General features: G+C 37.5%; 1 pseudogene; it reads right to left on the bottom strand.

Annotated features, from left to right (window-relative positions):
* Positions 1 to 4,145: 4,145 nt before the first annotated feature.
* LOC147926782 (uncharacterized) lies at positions 4,146 to 5,107 on the bottom strand (annotated as a pseudogene).
* Between the last annotated feature and the right edge of the window lie 893 nt (positions 5,108 to 6,000).

Genomic DNA, 6,000 nt, shown 5'->3' with positions numbered 1-6,000 from the left:
TTCAAAGCCATGGAGAGAAGAGAGCCGGTCCTTACAAACCAAGATCATTGCGACATCAAGGACCGTGAAGGCTACACTCTTTTTACTTAACAAAGTTTTCTCCCAAGTGGTTTTCTTTGTTAAGGTTTTTAATGAGGTAGTCGACACGTGTCCACGCTTGATCTTTGGTCCATATGGTGTCCCGGCGATCAAACGTGCGGGGGAGTATTAGTATATGAGGAGGAGAAGAGAGAGTGAGGCCGGTGAGGCCGAGCTGCACAAGGAAGAAGAGAGTGGCCGGTAAGGCTGCTAGTACAAGAAGTGTGGCCGGTACGGCCATGAGTGGTGTGGGAGCGGCCAGTAAGGCCGTGAGCACAATGAGAGTGGCCAATAAGGCCATGTGGGCCGTGAGAAGAATGAGAGTGGTCAGCAAGGCCATAAGTGCAATGTGAGAAGAATTGTGAAGTAAAGGCCTTATAAGAAGAAGAGGCCCAAGAAGAAGTTAAATGTCTCACAAAGGGAAAAGAAGGGAAGGAAGGAAGCATGTGAGACCTTGGTTGGTGAAGAATGAGACAACCAAGGGAAGGAGCTGTCCCCTTCACCATACACCCACTTGTGCACCAACGGCTATATGTCACTCTCATCTCTCATTTATCTCTAACGGCCATATCAACTTGTATTCTCTATATTAAGCATTGTAATCTCTCATTTGTATATCACAACATTATTATTGAATAAGAGAAACCGATTCCCCTCTCTACCTTGTGTTCTTGTCCATATCAACAATGTAGAGTGGTGTAGGTTTAGCGGTTAGGGGCTGCCCTTAAGGCAGCCTATTCTCTTATCAAATCCCACCTAAATTCTTCTTATTTACTCTTTACTAAGCCTAGATTATGGGGAGTTCATCACAAGTTGATGTCCTCTCCTCCCCCTTGAGAATGAGTTAGTTTGTTGTGGGTAAAGGGGGATTCATTCACCAAGTGTTTGTCTACCCTCTCTTATGAGCTTTGTCTCATAAATCCCAACAATTAAGACATATTTTAACCCCAGAAACACTAACATAGTTGTTTACAGCTTCTAAGCAATGTTTTCTTGGTTTTAGCCTGTTTTGGGACAAAATGGGTATAAGTGGCTTTTAAACTCTCCACATCAATCTCAAACTCTTACAATTAGTTAATTGCATTGGATTAAGACACATTTTAACCCCAGAAACACTAACATAGCTGTTTACAGCTTCTAAGCAATGTTTTCTTGGTTTTAGCCTGTTTTGGGACAAAATGGGTATAAGTGGCTTTTAAACTCTCCACATCTATCTCAAACTCTTATAACTAGTCAGTTGCATTGGATTAAGACACATTTTAACCCCAGAAACATTAACATAGCTGGTTACAGCTTCTAAACAATGTTTTCTTGGTTTTAGCCTGTTTTGGGACAAAATGGGTATAAGTGGCTTTTAAACACTCCACATCAATCTCAAACTCTTATAATTAGTTAGTTGCATTGGATTAAGACACATTTTAACCCCATAAACACTAACATAGCTGTTTACAGCTTCTAAGCAATGTTTTCTTGGTTTTACCCTCTTTTGGGACAAAATGGGTATAAGTGGCTTTTAAACTATGCACATCTTTCTTAAAGTCTTATAATTAGTTAGTTTCAATGGATTAAGACACATTTTAACCCCAGAAACACTAACATAGCTGTTTACAGCTTCTAAGCAATGTTTTCTTGGTTTTAGCCTTTTTTGGGACAAAATGGGTATAAGTGGCTTTTAAACTCTCCACATCTATCTCAAACTCTTATAACTAGTCAGTTGCATTGGATTAAGACACATTTCAACCCCAGAAACACTAACATAGCTGTTTACAGCTTCTAAGCAATGTTTTCTTGGTTTTAGCCTATTTTGGGACAAAATGGGTATAAGTGGCTTTTAAACTCTCCACATCTATCTCAAACTCCTATAATTAGTTAGTTGCATTGGATTAAGACACATTTTAACCCCAGAAACACTAACATAGCTGTTTAGTGCTTCTAAGCAATGTTTTCTTGGTTTTAGCCTGTTTTGGGACAAAATGGTATAAGTGGCTTTTAAACTCTGCACATCAATCTCAAACTCTTATAATTAGTTAGTTGCATTGAATTAAGAAACATTTTAACCCCAGAAACACTAACATAGCTGTTTACAGCTTCTAAACAATGTTTTGCTTGTTTTAGCCTGTTTTGGGACAAAATGGGTATAAGTGGCTTTTAAACTCTCCACATCTATCTCAAACTCTTAGAACTAGTCAGTTGCATTGGACTAAGACACATTTTAACCCCATAAACACTAACATAGCTGTTTACAGCTTCTAAGTAATGTTTTCTTGATTTTAGCCTGTTTTGGGACAAAATGGGTATAAATGGCTTTTAAACTCTTCACATCTATCTCAAACTCCTATAATTAGTTAGTTGCATTGGATTAAGACACATTTTAATCCCAGAAACACTAACAAAGCTGTTTAGTGCTTCTAAGCAATGTTTTCTTGGTTTTAGCCTGTTTTGGGACAAAATGGGTATAAGTGGCTTTTAGACTCTCCACATCTATCTCAAACTCTTATAATTAGTCAGTTGCATTGGATTAAGACACATTTTAACCCCAGAAACACTAACATAGCTGTTTACAGCTTCTAAGCAATGTTTTCTTGGTTTTAGCCTATTTTGGGAGAAAATGGGTATAAGTGGCTTTTAAACTCTCCACATCTATCTCAAACTCTTATAACTAGTCAGTTGCATTGGATTAAGACACATTTTAACCCCAGAAACATTAACATAGCTGGTTACAGCTTCTAAACAATGTTTTCTTGGTTTTAGCCTGTTTTGGGACAAAATGGGTATAAGTGGCTTTTAAACTCTCCACATCAATCTCAAACTCTTATAATTAGTTAGTTGCATTGAATTAAGACACATTTTAACCCCAGAAACACTAACTTAGCTGTTTACAGCTTCTAAACAATGTTTTCCTTGTTTTAGCCTGTTTTGGGACAAAATGGGTATAAGTGGCTTTTAAACTCTCCACATCTATCTCAAACTCTTATAACTAGTCAGTTGCATTGGACTAAGACACATTTTAACCCCAGAAACACTAACATAGCTGTTTACAGCTTCTAAGCAATGTTTTCTTGATTTTAGCCTGTTTTGGGACAAAATGGGTATAAATGGCTTTTAAACTCTTCACATCTATCTCAAACTCCTATAATTAGTTAGTTGCATTGGATTAAGACACATTTTAATCCCAGAAACACTAACAAAGCTGTTTAGTGCTTCTAAGCAATGTTTTCTCGGTTTTAGCCTTTTTTGGGACAAAATGGGTATAAGTGGCTTTTAGACTCTCCACATCTATCTCAAACTCTTATAATTAGTCAGTTGCATTGGATTAAGACACATTTTAACCCCAGAAACACTAACATAGCTGTTTACAGCTTCTAAGCAATGTTTTCTTGGTTTTAGCCTGTTTTGGGACAAAATGGGTATAAGTGGCTTTTAGACTCTCCACATCTATCTCAAACTCTTATAATTAGTCAGTTGCATTGGATTAAGACACATTTTAACCCCAGAAACACTAACATAGCTGTTTACAGCTTCTAAGCAATGTTTTCTTGGTTTTAGTCTTTTTTGGGACAAAATGGGTATTAGTGGCTTTTAAACTCTCCACATCTATCTCAAACTCCTATAATTAGTTATTTGCATTGGATTAAGACACATTTTAACCCCATAAACAATAACATAGCTGTTTACAGCTTCTAAGCAATGTTTTCTTGGTTTTAGCCTGTTTTGGGACAAAATGGGTATAAGTGGCTTTTAAACTCTCCACATCAATCTCAAACTCTTATAATTAGTTAGTTGCATTGAATTAAGACACATTTTAACTATCCTTTAAAAGTACTTTTGAGAAAACAACTATCAAGTCCAAAGATAGGCCGACACCATCTGGTCCACTGTTTTTTTAGATTTGTGAAGCACATATAGAATATGTGGAAGATTTCTGATCCTTCATCATCATCATCCACAAATGTGTTTAACTCCACAGTTGATCCATGATTTGACCTTGTAAACAAGAAAGAACTAGTCAAATGGCTAACACATAATCAAATCACTGACATATAATTATCCAAATTCAACATTTATACTTACTGTAACAGCTCTGTGCGGTAGTCTCTAAGCCTAAAAAACTACTCCTCATGCTCTTTTTTGATGATGTCCAATGCTTTTTTTTCCTTTTCTACATTTATCTCTTGTGACAATCAGATTATAGTTCTTCAGAACAGTCTCTTCCATTATTATCGGTTTAAACTCAGGATCAGACCTTATATCATCCAGAAACATCTTTGCAAGCACGCTTGATTTCAAGATCTTGCAATATCCATCCAGAGTGCAAAAATGTTCATCTTAAAATGTTTTCACCTCATACTTTCCAATTGGCTCTTCATAGGCGCAATAGATTCTCCATTCACAAGGAATTTCAGTATTTTCTACTTCAAATACTGAAGAACACTTGTATTTTCCCCATCGGTTTAACATAATCTACTAAGGCATCAACTTTTTAATGCATAATCTACTAAGGCATCCTTGAACTCACCAAGCTTTCAAACACTTGATGCATCTTCAATTGACGACTTCCTGGCTTGCATCTCACATTCCTCACCTCGTCACCTTCATCATCAGAATTAGGAGGAGTATTATGATAGTCAAACTCTTCATCCTCATCCGCATCAGCAAAAGGAGCCACATTTCTTTCAACTCACAGTTCTTCCTCACAGGGCTCACCACCAATCTCCTCATTTTGGTCGTGCACCTCTGTTGCTTCGGTCAGAAACACGTTAACAACCTTAACCCATCGAGCCCCATCACACATCTTATTAAAATTACTTTCATTCAATTCCTTTCGCTCCTTAGTATCTTCAAAAGGACAACAATACCACAACTTCTTCCCATAAAACAACTCACCGAATTGACTCCCCACTATTGTATATAATTCTTCAGCTTTACACTCAATTGTTGTCATCTCACCACAATTATAAGCATCCCCATCATCATTACTCGACCAAGTCCCACCGTGATAAACAAAGAATGTTACTTTAACAGTGTTCATACTGAAAACGATATAAAAAAAACTAACATCAAAACAAGGGACAACTCGCTTATTTCATCGACATGGACATATGGGGCCAAAATTGCAAAATTGAAAAACAAATCATTACCTGACTTTGTCTTCTCAAGGACACATGATTGGACCTTCGAACACGTTTAAGTGAAACGCTATCTCAGCTCCTTCGATTAACCACATAATTTGACCACACACTCACTCTCTATTTCGCAACACTCTCCTCTGCGGCAAAAGGAAGAACACAAGCCCTAATTTTAGTTTTTTCCACAATTGTAAAATTATGTAGTTTTATTTTTTGCCAAAATATACGGCCATATGATGAAACGACCTCGTATTACTACACTACAGTGCCACATGTCATCTGAGTCATCACCGTTAAAAAGCTAATTAACGCTGTTTAATCACATGTTTGAATCGGCAACATCACATACGGTTCAGGTTGCAAATTCAAAAATTATTGCAGTTCAAATTGGTAAATGTAGGGCCTCCCAAGTTTGGGTATGAAAAAGCGTTTCCAAAATAATTGGGGTTGTTTCTGGCCGTTTTCCCGTGGCACAAACAATACATATTTTTATTCTAATTTTCTTGGAATAAGAAGAGACATGAGAAGAAACTTAAAAAAAAAAAGGAAATATATTGACCATGTTCTATCTGTTCTAGGCCATGACCGTACAGTCGTCCGTACGACCGTCCGTACAAGTGATCAATAAGGCCGAGTTCTATTGACATATGGAGAAGAGACGAGGCCAGTCCACTAGAAAGCCCAAGAGAAAGATCTAGAAGTCGCCGAGTAGCCGTTGGAGGGTAAGGTCACGGGTTGGTCTCACCTTGGGAGACCAAGACGGGTCGCTTTCACCATTGGGATTAGCTTATTCTCT

The sequence above is a fragment of the Camelina sativa genome, chromosome 15, assembly GCF_030686135.1.
Source record: "Camelina sativa cultivar CO46 ecotype springtype chromosome 15, ASM3068613v1".
In the NCBI taxonomy this organism is placed as follows: domain Eukaryota; kingdom Viridiplantae; phylum Streptophyta; class Magnoliopsida; order Brassicales; family Brassicaceae; genus Camelina; species Camelina sativa.
The sequence above is the reverse complement of the archived record's forward strand: the minus strand, read 5'-3'. Positions and strand labels throughout refer to the sequence as shown.